Here is a 20,086-nt window from a genome sequence, read left to right on the forward strand (position 1 = left end):
CCGAATCCCAGCTGATTAGCACCAGTGGTTGACGAACATCTATGGATGCCTACGGTTATTACTTATACTAGGAGTACCTTTACGGGACTAACCCTTCCTCCACCCTGCTGCTGCTACAGAGGACAATTGGACAATCTTTGGATGTTCATTAGGTTATACATTTCGCTTTATGTGATGGCGTCTTAGCCCTAGTACCTCGGGATAACACCTACATTAGTACTTTTTCCTAATTACTTTATTTGGTGATAGGATATACATTTCGCTTACCGCGATGTCGTGTTAGCCCTAGTACCTCGGGATAACACTTACCTTAGTACATTTTCCTATTTACTTTATTTTGTGATGTATTCACATAAACGATGTGTTAGACTAATTATTGTTTGTAATAGTCAGAAAGAAGGAAAAACTATCATTTTACTTACCAAACATTCGGGTCTTGATAGAAGACTACGTCTAATACTAATAGGAAATAAGGGATTTTCTAGGGTTTTTCATACTTATATCAACTTCTTCATTTACAGATTTACATGGCATTCATAACAGCTTTTCAAAACAAGGCAATGACGGAGCAGACAAGTCTCGTCTTTTATTTTGATTGTATATTTTTGGTGTCTTATTACAATGAAAGAACACACATGTATTAAAATTTTACTTATAATGCAATGGATGATGTTGTTGCTTGTTTACTATTTTACACTGTTGTGATACTGTACATGTTGTCCTCCACCCCTGAACGTTTCCGCCGTTCGTGGTGTTGGGGTGTGACAGTGTGTGTGTGTCTCTTGTAAGAGTGTGTATTTTCCCAAGTCCGACTATCATTAACCAAAAATATAGTTTCTACATTACCGTGCGTCGTGTGAATGTTCACGAAGTGAATGTAATGGGAAAATGAAATAGTACTATGGTGTAGTGTCGAACTACAACCGCACCAATTACCTTAAGTCTAGGGTAATTCTTCTAAGTACTGTAGTATTTGTAATAAATAACTACTTCTATACTCAATTGCCTTATTTGAGGGATAAGGTATAATGTGATGGCTAGATCCCAGGCTATACGCTCCCCTGTCAAAGGGATTTTGAGACCTTTACACGCCCATAGATATATGCACGCCGTGACACATCCACATTACTATGATCATGTATACCCGATATAACTATCACAATTGCGTTGTGATTCATCGGTATAGTTAGATCCTAAACTCGTTCCATGCTATAGCACCTAGTAATGTCTATCCTATCACTGTATATGTAAGCGTACTCATGTAAGTATGATCATGTAAATGTACTCATGTAAGTGTAATCATGTAAACATATCTATGTAATAGTATAGTAATGTACTGTAATGTTCTACGTGTGCTAGCTGTAATGTGTGTTCTCTCTCTATCTAGCATGTATAGTAATGTACTGTGTGTACTATCTGTAATGTATGTTCTCTCTATCTAGCAAGTATCGACTCATGAATAAACTGACTCATTGTATGATATCGCGTTCTAGTAATAGTTCTACTATCTTCCTAAACTACCCATATGGTAGCTCACTAGTAATTTAACTGGTACGTATGAACATGGACGTATACCCTTGCTACCCAAGGGCATTGGATGAACTGGAAGGACCTTTATGACTATATATGTACATAAGATATATAACTAATATTTAATCAACCTTCGGACGGATACCCGATGTCCCACCAGACCACATCTCAAGTGCGAAAAGGAAATAGGGTGGATAGCCTTCCTAAGTCTTTTAAACATTTCTTATATAACTATACATATATAGGCATGCAATTTATAATATAAAAGCATAAAATAAGTGTTGTAAAACCTTTGAACATAATTATTATCTAAGAAAAGATTGACTTGATGTCAATCTATAAAACGGGTTAGAAGCATGGGTTTGATAAAACAGTATAAGTATAAAGAAACATTTGTTTGAAACACAATTGTAAATGAGTTTGAAATGAAACATACAGAGTAAAATATACAGTTTAATAAGTAGTTTTAAAGACATAAAGTGTTTATGAAAAACATTTGAGGGAAATTGTTTGGTAAAACGGCTAATGAGTAGCCAATCATTTGAATGCTGCTTATTAATCACATATGATTGATATAATAATTAGCATAATTCTACTTGTATCACCCCCTCCCCATAAAGCATTTAAAAATATTTAAAACATTGATTAAGGGGTATGAACTCACCTGTAGCAAGTGGATCGGAAGGAAGTGTCGGATAAGTGCTTGGTGTCAAGTGAAGACTTAGACACGCACCAAGATCCTAATTACATATGAGGACATATGTATATAAACAATTAGTCTTTAAACAACTAATAAACAAGTTCAAGACACTCTAAGGCATGACAAACACTTAGTATAAGTGTTATAAGTATTAAGGAGTGCATCTAAGTGTTGTAGGGAAAGGCTAGTAAGATTGGGGTTCTAGGAACACTCTTAAAATGAGTTTACTCCCTAAGGACCAACACCCCTTGAGTTTATAGTCGTAAACTCCTAACCTTTTGACCATTTGTTGTTTTGAAGTCTTCTAAGCTATTCCAAGCATTCATACTTCATGATTTAGCCTTAGGAAGTGTTGTGTGGCATCAAAACACTCCTAAATGGAGTTTACGGTCTAAGGACCATTTCTCCATGAGTTTACTACCTTAAACTCATAAGTTTGGTATTTGGCGGTTTTCAAGTCCTTAGTTCAAACATGGCACTAGTCTAGGTTAGATTTAAACATAAGGACCAACCGTGGGACATTTATGGGACGTTTATACATCTTTTAAGGTGTTTACGGTTTTCGGAGATCCCCAAACCGTAAACACATATAAATGTAGGATTTTTGTGCTTTTTGTGTGATACACTCATCAAGGATGGATCTAGACAAGTCCCTAAGGCATTGTGAAGCATCTAGACACCCTAAAGCACCCTAAGGCACTATATTTGGTGTTTACGGTTTTAGGAGCCTCCCAAAACCATGAACACCTTGTTCTTGGTGTTCTTGGGACTTTTCCTTGGTATAAACATGTATAGCTAGCTTTAAATGACTCTAGGATAGAAGTACTTACATTGTGGAATCTTGAAATTAACTTTAAGTCCAAAAACACTAGTGTGTGTTCTTGGTGTTCTTGGTGTTTTGGAAAAACTAGTCAAAACACATAAATGGATGGATTAAAGGATGTACAATCACTAGATTAAGTGATATACTAACTTGAAACGGTTAGAACACTTACTAGTTTGTAGATCTAGAACAAAATCTAGGATGATACTTGAAAGGATATTTTGTAGTTTACTCTTTTGGGTATTTGGGGAGTAAACACATAATGGCTAGTCTTGGGGAGTAAACTCATGCATAGGCATGAGTTCACGGTTTTTGGGATGATTTTTCAACCCAAACATAATAGTTTGGCCAAGAACTTCTAAGACTCGAGGTGTTTGTTGTTTTTAAAATTCAAAACCCGAGACGACACTTTCTTTCACCCGTTCGTTTAAAAATAATATTAAAATAATCAAACAAACTTTAAATTTCTTAAAAAAAAAGAAACGATGACATTAACTTATGATAGGAAGTGGTTGACTTTTAGGGTTTGACCGAAAGAAAATTTCGAGTTGTCACACATGTGATTGATTACATAACTATCATGTTTTCTACTTGTATCCCCCCCCCCCCCCATAAAATCATTTAAAAGATAAGTTAAGGGGTATGAACTCACCTGTAGTGAGTGGTTTGGATAAATGAATAATATAGGATGCTAAGTGTCAAGTGGAGACTTGAGCACATACTGATCCTATTTAGCATATAATGACACATATAGGTTTCTAATTAGTGATTTAACAACTAATTAAGCAAGTATAGGCACCCTAGAACATGGAAACACTTTGATTCAAGTGCTAGAAGTACAAAAGGGTTGCATCTAAGGGTTGTAGGGTCTCACTTTGGAGTTTACGGCCCATTGTAATTATCACATGTGTTTACGGCCCATGGGTTTATGGGCCAATGAGTTTACGACCGTAAACTCATGGAAACCTATACCATTTTTTGTTTTAAAGTCTTACAAGTCAATATTAAGTGTTCTAAGTTCAAGTCTAAGCCTTAGGAAGGAGTGGTGGCACAAATGCACCACTTATGAGTGTTTACGGCCCAAGGAGATTGCCTTGGCCGTAAAGACCATGTGTTCTTGAGTTTTTGATGATTTGAAGGATTAAACTAAGTGATTCAAGCATTAAAACAAGCTAAGGTAAGAGTACTTACAATATAGAAGCTTGATAAGGTGATTAAGGTTCAAGAACACTAGTGTGTGTTCTTGGTGAAATGAAGAACACTTGCAGATCTAACCAAAAGAAGAGATTTCATGGATGAAATCATGTATATTCACTAGATTTGGAAGGATATCAAGTTGAAAATGGAAAGATTACTTACTAGATTGAAGATTGGAATGAAAGTTCTTGATTATACTTGAGAGCAAAACCGAGTTCTAGGCTTGAAAGTGTGATAATGAATGAAAATGGCCATGTATTTCACATATAGGCATGGAGTTTACGGCCACAATGAGTTTACGGTCGTAAACCCATGGTCTCATGGCCGTAAACTCCTCATTTGAGGGTTTAAAGCATGTTTGGTGGTTTGTAACTCTAGTTGACCCATTCTAATATTTGATCCTTTGATGTACTAAGCTCAGTAAGCTCCAACAGATTCTATACAATGCTAAAAGTTAGTAGAAGCAAGTTGGACTTTGATTGAGATGTAGGGTTTGTACAAGATAGAAATTTCGGGTTGTCACATCATCCCCCCGTTAGAGAGAATTTCATCCCGAAATTAGAGTTTAAGCAATTAAGTAGTTACAAATAACTAAGTAAAGAGATGAGGATATTTCAGTTTCATCTGATCTTCGCGCTCCCATGTGAATTCAGGTCCTCGCTTGGCATTCCAGCAAACCTTCACGATCAGGATACGGCTTTGCTTCGTTTGTTTTACCTCTCGGTCCATGATCTCTACCAGTTCTTCCACGAAGTTGAGGCTCTCATTGATCTCGATCTCGTCGAGCGGGATTACAAGAATCTCGTCGGACAAACACTTTTTCAAGTTCAAGACGTGGAAATTTGAATGTATGTTACTAAGTTCACACGGTAGATTGAGTTTGTAAGCTACAGGGCCGATTCTTTCGAGAATCTCAAAAGGCCCTATGTATATTGGATTTATCTTTGCACGCTTTCTGAAGCGTATCAAGCCCTTCCAGGGTGAGACTTTCAAAAGAACGCGGTCTCCCACCTGGAATTACAAAGGTTTCCTTCGTTTGTCTACGTAGCTTTTCTGTCGATCTCTAGAGGCTTTCAATTGTTCACGAATCTGAACGATCTCCTCTATCGTTTCCCGAATGATTTCCGGACCTGTGAGAGTGCTGTCAGGATATCGTCCTTTATCTAACTGTATGTCACCCACCTCAGCCCAGCACAGAGGGGATCTGCACTTCCGGCCATAGAGGGCTTCAAATGGAGCAGCCTTTATGCTCCTGTGATAACTATTGTTGTAGGAAAATTCGACAAGGGGTAAATGAGTATCCCATGCCTTCCCAAAGTTGATCACACAGGCTCGCAACATATCTTCCAAGGTTTGGATAGTTCTCTCACTTTGTCTGTCGGTTTGTGGATGGTAGGTTGTACTCATGTCCAGCCTCGTTCCAACGGAGCTTTGTAGTGACTGCCAGATGCTCGAAGTGAATTTGCAATCTCTATCGGAGATAATAGATATGGGAACGCCATGCAGTCGTACGATCTCTCGTATGTATGTTCTTGTGAGTTTCTCCATCTTGTCAGTATCTTTGATTGGTAGGAAATGCGCGGATTTGGTCAATATATTAACGATGAACCAGATGTTATCAAGTTCACCTGTTGTCTTGGGCAACTTGGTTATGAGTTCCATAGTAATCCGCTCCCATTTCCACTCTGATATCTCCTGTTGTTGTAGTAATCCTGAGGGTTTCTGGTACTTGACCTTAACCTTTGCGCAAGTAAGACATTTACTCACGAAGGTAGCAATATCTGCTTTCATGTTAGGCCACTAGTATAGTTTCTTAAGACCCATATACATCTTATCTGAACCTAGGTGGACGGAATATCTAGTGTTGTGTGCTTCATTCATGTCCAAGTCTCGGAAACCACCGTGTTTCGGTGTCCAGATACGATCCATGAGGTATAAAGCTCCGCCGCCCTTGAGTTCTAAGTTCTTATCTATCCCTCTCAGGGATTCACTCGCCACAATTTCAGGTTTCAAGGCTTCTAGTTGAGCCTCCTTAATTTGTGTGGACAAGTGTGAATGGATAGTCATAGTCAGATATTTGACTCTCCGTCCAAAGTATTCTTTCCGACTCAGGGCGTCAGCTACTACATTGGCTTTGCCGGGGTGATAACGAATTTCGCATACGTAGTCATTGAGTAGCTCGACCCACCGTCGTTGTCTCATGTTGAGCTCCTTCTGGTTGAATATGTGTTGTAAGCTTTTGTGGTCTGTAAAGATAGTGCTCTTCGTACCGTACATATAGTGTCTGCAGATCTTTAGAGCAAACACAACTGCTCCTAACTCAAGATCATGCATAGTGTAGTTGACCTCGTGTGTCTTCAGCTGACGAGAGGCATAGGCAATGACCTTTCCTCTTTGCATAAGAACACAACCAAGCCCTTGGTTGGATGCATTACAATATACCACGAAATGTTATATCCCTTCTGGGAGGGATAATATCGGTGCGGTGCACAAGGCTTGTTTCAGTGTTTGGAACGCCTTCTCTTGTTTCTCTTCCCAGTCAAAGGCTACGCCTTTCTGGGTCAGTGTAGTAAGCGGCTTAGAGATCCTAGAGACCTAGAAATTGACGAATTTCTATAGGTGTCTTTAGTGCTGACCAGTTGTCAATGGCCTTGATTTTGGAAGGGTCCACGTGAATTCCCTTTTCGCTAACAGCGTGGCCCAAGAATTTGACTCTTCGAATCCAAAACTCGCACTTAGAGAACTTTGCATAGAGCTTATCCGATCGTAATGCTTCTAAGACTCTTCGTAGGTGTTGACTATGCTCCTCCTTACTTTGAGAGTAGATAAGTATGTCATCGATGAAGACAATGACGAACTTATCCAATTAAGGACGCCACACTCTAATCATTAGATCCATGAATACAGGTGGTGTGTTGGTTTATCTGCACAGCATCACTACAAACTCATAGTGTCCATAACGAGTTCAGAAGGCTGTCTTGGGGACATCCTCCTGTAACACTCGTAACTGGTGATACCCGGATCTTAGATCTATCTTCGAGAAGTAGTTTGCTCCTTGAAGTTGATCAAATAAGTCGTCAATGCGGGGTTGAGGATTGCGATTCTTGACGGTAAGTTTATTCAGCTCTCTGTAGTTGATGCACATACAAAACGATCCGTCTTTCTTCTTCACGAACAAGACCAGTGCTCCCCATGGTGAGAAGCTTGGCCTAATGAATCCCTTCTTGAGAAGTTCGTTAAGCTGACTGGAAAGTTCCTGCATCTCTGGTGGTGCCAGACGATAAGGAGATTTGGCTACTGGAGTTGCCCCAGGCATTAAGTCGATTCTGAACTCGACTTGGCTTTGCGGTGGTAATCCCGGTAGTTCTTATGGAAAGATGTCAGGAAAGTCGCGTACTTCTGGAATGTTTTGAATATATTTCACTTCTTGACTCGTATCGAAGATGTGTGCAAGGAATGCATGATATTCCTTTCGAATTCACTTTTGAGCTTGAATACACGAAATGATACGAAGGTTCATACTAGATTTGTCACCGTAGATAACTAGAGTTTCGTTGTTAGGGAGGTTAAGACGAAATGCTTTCTCAAAGCACATGATGTCGGCGTGAAGATGACTTAACCAATCCATGCCGATTATGATGTTGAAACTTTTAATTGAGATCGGCATGAGGTCTATTTGGAAAGAATGACCATCTAGAGTTAGAGTACAACCTACGTATATGCAGTTAGTACTTTCCGTTTTCCCGTTTGCCATTTCTACAGTGAATGATTCCTCTAGTGCATGTGGTTTTTGTTTAAGCAAGGGAGCGAATTTTGGTTCATAAAACTCCTATCCGCTCCATTATCGAATAGTATTCAAGCATAAGAATTATCGAGGAGAAATGTACCATTAACTACCGTAGGATCAGCTATGGCTTCCTCGTGGCCTGACGCCAAAATTCTTCCCACTCCGCCAGCATTTCTTGCCTTCGGGCAGTCTCTCTTAAAATGACCAACCTCGCCACAACCGTAGCAGTCCTGGCCCACAACAATGTTAGGGACTTGGTTAATTGGCCTCGTCGGAGCCTTGCAGAATCGAGCAATGTGTCCTTTACTGTTGCAGTTAGTGAACTGCATTTCCCGGCAGGCACCCTTATGATGGAAAGTGCATTTGTTGCACTTGGGCAAATTTCCAGTATACTGTTTCCTTGGCACAGTAGTTGCAGGTGCAATCGCGGCATGAACAACCACAACTTGTTGCTTCTTAGCAGAGTTCTGCTCCGATTTTCCCTTCTTATTATCCTAGAACTTACGCTTGTGTCAGTGGCTTTGGAGGGTTCTAAGATAGCCAGGGTTGTTGTCATTGTCGGGATAGGGACTCCGTGATCAATGAGTCGCTGTGCCAATCGCTTGGCACTGTCGAAAGTAGTGGGGTTTGAAGCTAAGACATTTCCCTGAAATGGAGGCACTAGCCCCCAAATGTACCTCTCAATATTCTTTCCCTCTGTGGGAACCATATTGGGACATAGCGCCACCAGATCGGTGAATCTGGCAGTGTAAGCCACTATGTTGGAGCCCTTCATGGTCAGACTCCAGAGTTCTTGTTCCATTTTCTGAACCTCGCCCCTCAAGCAGTATTCTTCCATCATCAGTCCTTTAAGAGCTTCCCAGCCCATAGTATTTGCCAGTATTAAAGTTAGTGACTCGACATGGCTATTCCACCACGTCAGGGCTCTATCACTGAAGGTGCATGCAGCAAATTTGACTTTTCTTCCTTCAGTACAGGAACAGATCTCAAAGATTGACTCTGTCTTTTCGAACCATTGCGACAGCGTAATGACTCCACCGATCCCATTGAAGGTTCGGGGTTTACAGTTGGTGAAGTCTTTATAAGAGCACTCTCGCGAGCGCACGATGACGTCACTTTGTGTGGAATGAACGATTGTTCCACCTCCTCTAGTACCGTGGTTGTTGTGGTATTGTGCCATGGTTGTAGCAACAGCCGCAGCCACCGTAGCATTAAGAGTTGCCGTATCAAATTGAGGAGGAGGTGGTGTTTGAGTTGGAATAATCAGAGGATTACGCCTTGTTGACTTTCAAGGAGGCATCCTTCAAATATAGGTTTAAAAGATGAGTACAATGATAAGAATTCAATAGTGAAGTTAATGAATGAGTCCCATGAACTAAATCGCCATAGTTCAACAACTAGATAAGAGTATGAGTTCCATAGAGTTCTAGAATCACAAGAATGAAAGTATCTGAACAAAGATTTCTACAAAAGATTAGCTGACTGCCAATATCATTGATATTAAGGATGTAATAAGTATGGGAAAAATTGACCTAAGAGTAGGTCTTACATCACATCAGAAGTAGTAAAATTTTGATAGCTTAAAAGTCTAGTTAATGTACTTGACTGGCCGGAATATTTTACAAAAAAGTGCTTCATAGTGCACTGATATGAAATGTTATTCCTTAAATCAAATGAAAAGATGAGTTAGACATCTTCTACTGGCGACGGGTATTCCTCGGGCAAACCCTCAGATCTGATAGTTGACGTACTACGTCTTGAAGGTGTCGCTCATGAGCTCTTTGGCGCACTCGAAGTTCTATAACTTCAGCTCGGGATGCAGCTAACGGTTGCTGCAAAGCCTCGTTGGCTGTTCTAGCCCTTTCTATAGCTTCTTCAAGATGGATTATGCGGACCGTGTTAACGCCAGAGTTAGCGTCAATTTCCATGACTCGGTCGATTGCTGCTCTACCTTGCTCAATATTGGGCAGGACTCGGTCAGCTGAGCCTCCTTCATTGAGATTGTAAAAGCTTTGGTCTCCATTGAAGGGTAATGGCTGACCCTGCTCATCACTCCGATGGTTCAAGTTTGTCGCACACAAGGGTGTTGGACCTTGAAATGCAGGTCGGGGTTGAGATTTGGATTTTGAACTACTTGAGGTAGGTTGTTGACTTCAGGTTCGGAGTCAGAACCATCCGAAAAGCCTTCTGCGAGGTGATCATCCAAAAGGATTGGATGATCATCTTCTGGCTCTTCTTCAAGCCATCCAGCATTGCCTTCATTTGAGAAGTATGGGTCACCAGGAGGATGGAATCCAGACATGTTATCTACGCGAGAAGTAGAGGTAGAAGAAATAGTTAATAGACATACTAACTAAGATAATTATAAGATGATCTTTATTGGTTACTCCAACATTTGCATAGTGCATACCAGTCATATGTAACCGAAACAGGATAGACCTTTGAATAAGTAATCCTAACTCCAAATCCACAACCAAACAAGGAACAGGAAGTAAAGAAAAGATTACAGATTCTTAGTCTATGACATCCTAGTTACATATAACCTTTGTGTATCCACTTAGCAACTATTGACTTACTAATAAAGACCTTTTTAGTTCTCAAATAAATAATTATAGTAACACAAAATACTCCTATAGTATTTTAGGTTTATGTTATGTTGTAATGTTCTCATTGTAGTAGTGTTGGTAAGTTTTTAGACTTGTTGATACATCACAACCATTCTCGGCATGTGCTAATCACTCTTCGAACCAACATAGTTGATCAGGCTATGTCACTCCCAGAACTGACCATACATCCTTAAGCTTACTTGTGATGTTCAACAGTCGTAATACTTTTGTTATGTTCTAGTATGACACTGTTCTATAGTAAGTATGTAATTATGTATACTTCTAGTTAAGTATTTTAGTACTTAAAAGTATAAACTCATGGTCAGAGTATTTTAATCCCGATGTGTTTATAGGTTGTATATCTTTTATGGGTTGATATACTCGATTCACTATAAACAATGCTCTGATACCAATCTGTCACACCACAAAACCAAGAACGGCGGAAACGTTCTAGGGCGGAGGACGTCATGTACAGTATCATAACAATGTAAAGTAGTAAATAAGCAACAACATCATCCATTGCATTAATAATATAATTTCATATAGGTGTGTTCTTTAATAGTAATAAGACACCAAAAATGAATAATCAAAATAAAAGACGAGTCTTGAAGATGCTCCGTCTTCTCCAAAACCTGGTCATTGGTACTTGTCTACTGGTGACCTAAGAATACAAGTTATTTTGAAAGAGAGAATCAGCATTTAAGCTGGTGAGTTCATAAGTATTTAGGTTGTGTTTGGTGTGCCACAGCTAGCTGATAAGCTAGCTTATTTTTTGAGCTTTTTTATGTTGTCGTGTTTGGCAAACCAAAAAGTAGCTTATAAGCTAGCTTTTTGAAAAGCTACTTAGACTAGCTTTTTAGGAGCTTTTTTACATTTTTCCAAATACACCCCTTAATTAATTATAGAAACACATATTCCTACATGTCTTTTTATGTAATTTTATATATTTCAGCTAGCTTTTCAGCTAGTTTTACCAAACGTTATTTTTTATCAGCTAGCTTTTCAGCTATCAGCTAGCTTTTCACCTAACAGCTAGCTTTTTAGCTATCAGCTAGCTTTTCAGCTAACAGCTAGCTTTTCAGCTAGTACGCCAAACATAGCCTTAGTGTCAATGTTTGTACAAGTTTGAAGAAAATGTTTGTAACTGATCAATGTAAATGTTTGTATATGTTTGAAAACTCCTAGAAAATCCTATATTTTCTACTAGTATAAAAAGTAGTCTTTTACCAAGACCCGACTGTTTTGTATGTTTGTTTCTTTGTAAAAGTGAATGCTTTTCCCAAGTATGACTATCATTAGCAAAATATAGTTTTATATTACCCTTTATGTGAGAAGATCACAATTTGAATATCATGGGAAAATGTATATGTGTACTGCATTTATTATTTGTATTAACTACTGAAGTTATAACTACCTTAAAACCAATGGTTTAATTAAGGCAAAATGTGATATGATTGTTACCATACTAAACTGACTATAACGCGACGATGAAAGACGTCGGAAGAAATGACATTTGGCACCCGTAGACTTGCAAATCCCATTGTAGAGAACAACAAAGGTGTAGGATAGTCAATCAAGTATAGATCTATAAGCAAAATCACGCTCTCCCTCCAAGAGATTCTGGTTACAAAACGTGACATAACGAAATGGTCCACGTGTCACGAAGTAGTATCTCACATTATGTTATCTTTGAATCTTGTTATAGTATACTTGTTATAGTAATGGTATTCTATGTATAGTATTCTCTGTATAGGATCCTTTGTATAGTATTCCCTGTCTACTATTCTCTGTTATAGTATTCTTTGTCTAGTATTCTCTGTTATAGTGTTCTTTGTTATAGTATTCTCTATCTAGTATTCTATGTTATAGTATTTGTATATGATAAAATTCTCCTAAACTATACCTATTATTGTTTACTAGTAATTTCTGTAGTTTGAATGAATGAAGGAATGCCTTTGCTACCCAAAGGTACCGAACTGATTGATAGTACTTTTATATCTACATATGTACACATGATATATATCTAATATTTAGACGACCTTCGGACAAATAACCGATACCCTAAGTCTACATCCAAACAAGGAAAAATAAATAAGGCAAGTTAGCAGTCCTAAGTCCTTTAAACACTATTTATTTAACTATACATATATAGACATGATTTTGACAATATATAAGTTTAAAGAGCTTTTGTAATACATTTAAAGAGTTGAACAATGAATATTAATGACTTGATGTCAGTTTATAAAACGATTTAAAAGCATTTTGATTGATAATACAGTATGAAAGTATACAAAATCCTTTCTTTAAAACAGAATTTGAAGTATATGAAATCCTTTGTTTGAAACGTTGAAGTATATGAAATCCTTTATTTGAAACATAGTTATAAATCACATATGATTGATTATATAACTATCATGTTTTCTACTTGTATGCCCCCTCCCCCATAAAAGCATTTAAAATCATTTAAAAGATAAGTTAAGGGGTATGAACTCACCTTTAGTGAGTGGTTTGGATGAACGAGTAGTATAGGATGCTAAGTGGCAAGTAGAGACTTGAGCACACACGGATCCTATTTAGCATATAATGACACATATAGGTATCTAATTAGTGATTTAACAACTAATTAAGCAAGTATAGGCACCCTATAATATGGAAAACACTTTGATTCAAGTGCTAGAAGTACAAAAGGGTTGCATCTAAGGGTTGTAGGGTCTCACTTTGGAGTTTATGGCTCATGGTAATTAACACATGAGTTTATGGCACAATGAGTTTACGGCCGTAAACTCATGGTAACTTGTACCATTTTGTGTTTTAAGGTCTTACAAGTCAATATGAAGTGTTCTAAGTTCAAGTCTAAACCTTAGGAAGGAGTGGTGGCACAAATGCACAACATATGAGTGTTTACGGCCCAAGGAGATTGCCTTGGCCGTAAACACCATGTGTTCTTGAGTTTTTGATGATTTGAAGGGTTAAACTAAGTGATTCAGGCACTAAAACAAGCTAAGGTAAGAGTACTTACAATATAGAAGCTTGATAAGGGGATTAAGGTTCAAGAACACTAGTGTGTGTTTTTGGTGAAATGAAGAACACTTGAAGATCTAACCAAAAGAAGAGATTTCATGGATGAAATCATGTATATTCACTAGATATGGAAGGATATCAAGTTAAAAATGGAAATATTACTTACTAGATTGAAGATTGGAATGAAAGTTCTTGATGATACTTGAGAACAAAACCGAGTTCTAGGCTTGAAAGTATGATAATGAATGATAATGGCCAAGTATTTCACATATAGGCATGGAGTTTACGACCACCAAGAGTTTACGTCCGTAAACCCATGGTATCATGACCGTAAACACCTCATTTGAGGTTTTAAAGCATGTTTGGTGGTTTTTAACTCTAGTTGACCCATTCTAGTATTTGATCCTTTGATGTACTAAGCTCAGTAAGCTCCAACAGATTCTATACAGTGCTAAAAGATAGCAGAAGCAAGTTGGACTTTGATTGAGATGTAGGGTTTGTACTAGATAGAAATTTCAAGTTGTCACACCATCGACCGGTTTAACTTTATGGTCTCAGTACAAAGGGTCGGAGGAATCTATAGTTTAGATATGATAGATTTTGGTCCAAGTTTATTGCTTGATAAGATAAGGAAAGTGGGCTACCATTAAAGTGCTCATTGTTAGGAAGTTCTTTTTTTGTTTATCAAGGATCTGTTGGAGTCATCCATGGTTGTGGAGAATTTAAGAATTTGTCAGATTGTGAGTGAAGACCAAGTTACCATCAGGTTTATGTCTTCATAAAAGCATGCGTTGTCCTGACAAAAAAAAGCTATTGGGTAAGGGACTCATTGTGGTGAGTAGTTTCTTAGGGAAATTCCAAGGATCTTGAAAAGGAGTGTTTGAGTCGCTAAGTTTGGGCATCAAATAGAAAGGGCAACGTTATCTTGTAGTATGAGTTTGTCATTTATGGTCATGGATGGCCAATTGTTAATATGTCGACCAGCTTCAGAGTTTGGTATGTGTATTTTCAAGGAGGAATTAGGATAGTTGTCTATCCATTTTCAATAGATTGGTCATTTCTTTCCTCATCAACATATAGTAGTTATCCGAGGGCCTCTGAGCGATACCAATTGAAGGTGCAATTAATGCATCAGCCCTTCGTCAAGTTCTATAAGATTTATATCTTGGTCTCGGTGTATGTTCTTGTGATTTTTTGGTAGTGTAACTGATGTTCTTAGTAGGTTTGCGTTGGAAGTTGTCCTTGGTTATTGGGAGTTCGGATGTCGGAACAATATTGTTCAGTTTCCGAGGCATGTTTATAGTCTATGTAGAGTCCCGTTTTGGCAAGTCGTGTCGACTAGGTTGGTAGTAGGATTGATTCGACTAGGGTGTTGGAAACATATCTGGGTAATTTTTGGAAATCTTCATTGCCTTTGAAACTCCTATTGCATATTGGTGGATCTGTTCAACTTCATTTAAGGTATGGGATCTTGTTTTGGTTCTTAGGAGAATATTTTGGTAGCGGTTAAGGTTCGTCGATTCGTTTGATCCACTGGTACTTTATCTTTTGGGTAAGATTATAATGAAGAAGGGACATAGTATGGTGGCTCAGTAGTCAAGAGGTTTGGGTCAGGCATAAGGTAGGATGATGAATTGCTGGTAAGGTCATGGTTGTATATTAGTAGTTTATTGATGGATTATTTCTTAGTTGCTTCTTTTTTTTAATGGTTTCATGTGAGTTAAGTTAACCATGATGAAATTCACTATAGGTCCTTATACGATTGTCAGTTAGTTGTGCACTGAGATGTTATGGGAATTAGGATGTCATGGGAGATTTTTTGGATCGACCATGGTTATGGTCATGGGAGCAGTAGGTTAGAATTCACGGTCGATAAGTTTTGAGTGTTCGATGTCTTTTAAGAAATAATTTTCGGATTTAGGTTTGGTTGGAATTCACGGTCGATAAGTTTTGAGTGTTCGTTATACATGATTAATGGCGTTCCTAGTCATCAATTAGGGGTATGTATGATGGTTTCTAGAGAGATGGGTTCCCAGTATTGTGAAGTATACTGATGGATTTGGTTTATAGTTGTATATTTGAGCATTTCCCGATGTGAGTGGTTTTCGCTGTGATTTGTGTCTTACAGTTGGAGAGATAATAGTAGTTATTGTAGTTGAGTATTTTTAAATGATTGGGTTGTTTGTCGACATAGGTTAGGTTCTGAGTGGTCTCACGAATTTCCTTTATGGATGCTTTGGTTTTATGAAGTGGTTTGAGGAAACATTTGATTTGTGATGGTGTTGTTTTCAGAAATTCTAATCGAGACATATTGTGGGAGAATTGTAACACCTGGTTCCCCACGACCGATTGTTTTTTTTAAAAGAAAAAATATTAAATAAATCAAGTTATATGAAATAAGTAGAATTCTTTATAGGTCCAGGGTCCATAGTGTAACTTCCAGAAACCTATTTTGTAAAAGGAATATTGGTTAGGGTAGAGTATGTCAACATGAATAATTCCAGGAACTATTATAATGGAATTTATTGTTCTTCCTGTTTTCAGTCAGGTTAATCATGTTTTAAACATGTGTCTTCTTTTTCCATACATCTAGCTTCGGTGAAAAGGTTCCATTCTCGGGAAGTCTGTGTGTCTTGGGTTGCTGGTGGGTTCATTGTTGGTTTTCCGGCGAGCACCATTTCTTTCTAACGATCATGTTTTCTTTCGATTTTACTCCTTTGATAAACCCTGTAAGGTTGTTCGAACCGGTTTTTATTTCATCTTTAAGTCTTCCATGGAGCTGGTTCACCATCGCCGGAGAAAGAGGCATGATCGAAGTTAAGTTGTCTCCAGTGAGAAAGTCGTGGCCGGAGATGGTTGTGTCATCGAAGTAGAGGTCCATCTTGATGTTATGGTTATTGAAGGCTGCTTGTTAATGTTTTTATCTATTAGACTTCAATCATATTAGGTCAAGGTTATTTGGGATGGACCATTTATTTGTTTATGGGATGAAGTAATTGGGTTTAGGTCAATTAGTTCCAATGGAAGGCAAGTTCATGAAAAATAAATTTGTAATGTTGGCTGATGTGTTTAAAACAAATTAGAATTCTAGATATTGGGCTTAATAATATTAGAATGATTAATATTGGGAACGTGTTTTGTGAGCTCTTGTTGTGCGATTAATTTAATGGACGACATGATAGTAAGAATGTTAACTTAGTTTCATAATATAAGTTATTCCTATAATGATAATAAAAATAAAAATAAAGTATAACACAAAGCCTTAATAAGTAGTTATTTAGTTATGATCTAAATAAGGATTATTACTACTATCGTAGGTGTTTAGAGAGCTTGGAATTCATCATAGCCACTTCAGTGGTTTTATTTTGTTGTTTCGTTCAGGTGAGTTCTCTCATTGTACTCATGGGTCGAAGGCACCAATGTTGACCCACTAGATTGTGTTATATATCCTCGTGTATAGGATATTGCTATGCTAAATGATCTATTAGATTGGTAGATCTTTATGATTACCTGTACTTGTTGGTTATTGATTAATTTTTTCATTTTTCCACATAGTAAAGTTGGGTTAAGGCGGTCCTGTTTTGCACTATAGGCCAAGATACCGGGGAGAGGTCCAACTTTATGTTGCATGCTCGGGGGTGGTCCAGTTTTGTGTTGTAAGCCTAATATGCATGCATTGTATATGTATTGTTGTGTGGGGTATTTTGGGTGAACTCACTAAGGTTTTCCCTACAGTTGTGGATTTAAATGTTTTTCAGGTACTTATCGGATTGCGAAGGCGGGACTGTACATAAGCACATCAAAATTTTTATGATTCGTGATTCCATATTGTTTTTCTTATAACTTTGATTTTGAATTATGGTTTATAAACAAATGGTTTGACTTTACGATCACTTTATAAAAATGGATGTTTATTATATTTTAAAAATAAAAAAATTTATTTTGGAATTTAGGACGTTACACCTATCCTGATGCCTAACATCAAGTTTTGACCGTTTTTTTCGATATGGTAACCTATAAGTATTCATTACTTAAGGTCCTAGAGGGGAATGAAGTGGACATTGGTATAGTGAAGGAAAATTTGGAAGCTTTGGATCTGGTTGACTAGTCTGTTGATGCGGGTGCTAGTAATTTGGTGGTTGATGGAAGGAATGGTTTGTTTGTAGTGTAAGTGCTTCTATCTTTTTGTATTACTTAGTAATATTTTCACCTTCTATTGTAGTACTTTGTTATGCTATTGAATGATGAATGGTATATGTAACCTTACTACTTTTTCCTGTTTTGCTTTTTACTTGACAACCCTTTAAGATTTTGTGTCTTAGTGACAATGAGTTAGGAATTTGGACCACCCTTTCAAGGTTTATGGTTTAATATAATACCGAACCATAGATTATCCAATTTTATGGTTTGGTACTGAAATAGTATTGAGCTAAGATTCACTAGGACCAAGATTTAGCGGATTATTTTGAGTTGAAAGATACCAAACCACAAACTCTTAAGGTTGGTGGTTCGTAACAACAATAGCATTGAACCATGATTTGGAGGATCAAAGTGATTTGAATGATACCGAACCATGAACTCTTAAAGTTTATGGTTCGTGACAACAATAGCATCTAACCATGATTTGGAGGATCGGTGATTTTATTGATACATAACCATAAACTCTTAATGTTTATGGTTCGTGACAATAATAACATCAAACCAGGATTTAGCGAATCATGGTGATTTGAATGATACCGAACTGTAAACTCTTAAAGTTTATTATTTGTGACAATAATAGCATCAAACCATGATTTTCCGGATCATGGTGATTTGAATGATACCGAACCATAAACTATTAAAGTTTATGGTTTGTGACAATAATAACATCGAGCCTTGATATAGTGGATTATGGTGATTTGAATGATACCGAACCATAAAATTTTAAAGTTTATGTTCCGTGACAATAATACATCGAACCCGGATTTGGCAGATCATGGTGATTTGAGTGATACCGACCAATATACTCTTAAATTTTATGGTTCGTGACAATAATAACATCGAACCATGATTTGAATGATATTGAACAGTAAACTCTTAAAGTTTATGGTTCATGACAATAATAACATCGAACCATGACTTGGCGGATCATGGTGATTTGAATGATACCGAACCATAAACTTTTTATGGTTCGTGACAATAATAACATCGAATTATAATTTGGCGGATCATGGTGATTTTTATTCTTCTTTCATGTAAATTGATCAAAAGTTAGAATATTGCATTCAAGATCATAGTCAGGTGACCGTTCACCCATTAGAAGATTTGCATGGTTTGTAGCATATGTCATGCTCCCTAACTCAATCGCTCATTTGGTCATTTTTCTTGACTGTCATGGCTGCATCAAAAAAAAATTCACTGGCTGATTCGTCAAGACCAGGATCGTTTGCGCTTGAAAGTACCTACGCAATCGCCTTGGCACGTAGACGATGGATAACACCAATTTTTGGATGATCGAATAATTTCACTTGGCCCATTGCAGCAACCTATTAAAAAATATACATTTACTTGTTTCTTTTCTCTTTCAGCCACTAACACTACACTAATCACCTCTTAACTCGTCGATAGATACATGGTTAATTTATCATTTGGAATCGGTCTTGTTAACATCAGCAGAAATTTGAGATGCTGTTTCAACTTTTCAAAAGGCTTCCTTGGCTTTGCTCGTCCAAGTAATGTTGCTCTTGCCTATGTGTGTCTTTAGCGCTTGAAATAAAGGTGGTGATTCTTCTACTAATTTAGCCATGAACCTTCCTAGTGCAACAAGCTTTCTGTTCAAACTTTGTATATATTTCATTGTTTTAGGCGTCCCTTCTTTTAATTTCTTCTACGCTCTATGAATTCGCCTCTATTCCCAATGTGGTTACAACATAGCCTAAGAACCTTCCTTTCTGTAACCTGAACACACATTTTTTTAGATTTAGCTTCATGCTTCTGTAACCTCAACCAATCTTTGATACGTCGCTCCTGCATTCCATAGTCTAAACTTAGTGTAACCAAAATGTACCCTTTTCGGTATAAAAGCTTGTTTTGTCCTCATTCAATGTTGCCATCTTCACCTGGTGGTAGACTTCATACGCATCCAAGAAAGACTTCCACTTGTATCCTCCTAGTGAATCCATCTTTTGCTCAATCTATGGGAGCAGATAACTCTCCTTTGGGCATGCTTTATGGAGATTTGTTAAATCGACACACATTTGCATAGTACCATCCGCTTTTCTTATGAAAACTAATAGTCCTAATAAACCGCGTTGCCACTAAATCCTTCACCTCTTTTTTGACTATATAGTTCCTTGCTTTCACCATTATTCACTTCTTTTTTTTAATTGCGACGTAGATGGGGTTGATGTTAAGTCAATGCTCTATCAATGATATGGGAATTC

This window comes from Lactuca serriola, chromosome 5 (genome assembly GCF_051521515.1).
Source record: "Lactuca serriola cultivar US96UC23 chromosome 5, Lser_US96UC23_V15, whole genome shotgun sequence".
In the NCBI taxonomy this organism is placed as follows: Eukaryota; Viridiplantae; Streptophyta; class Magnoliopsida; order Asterales; family Asteraceae; genus Lactuca; species Lactuca serriola.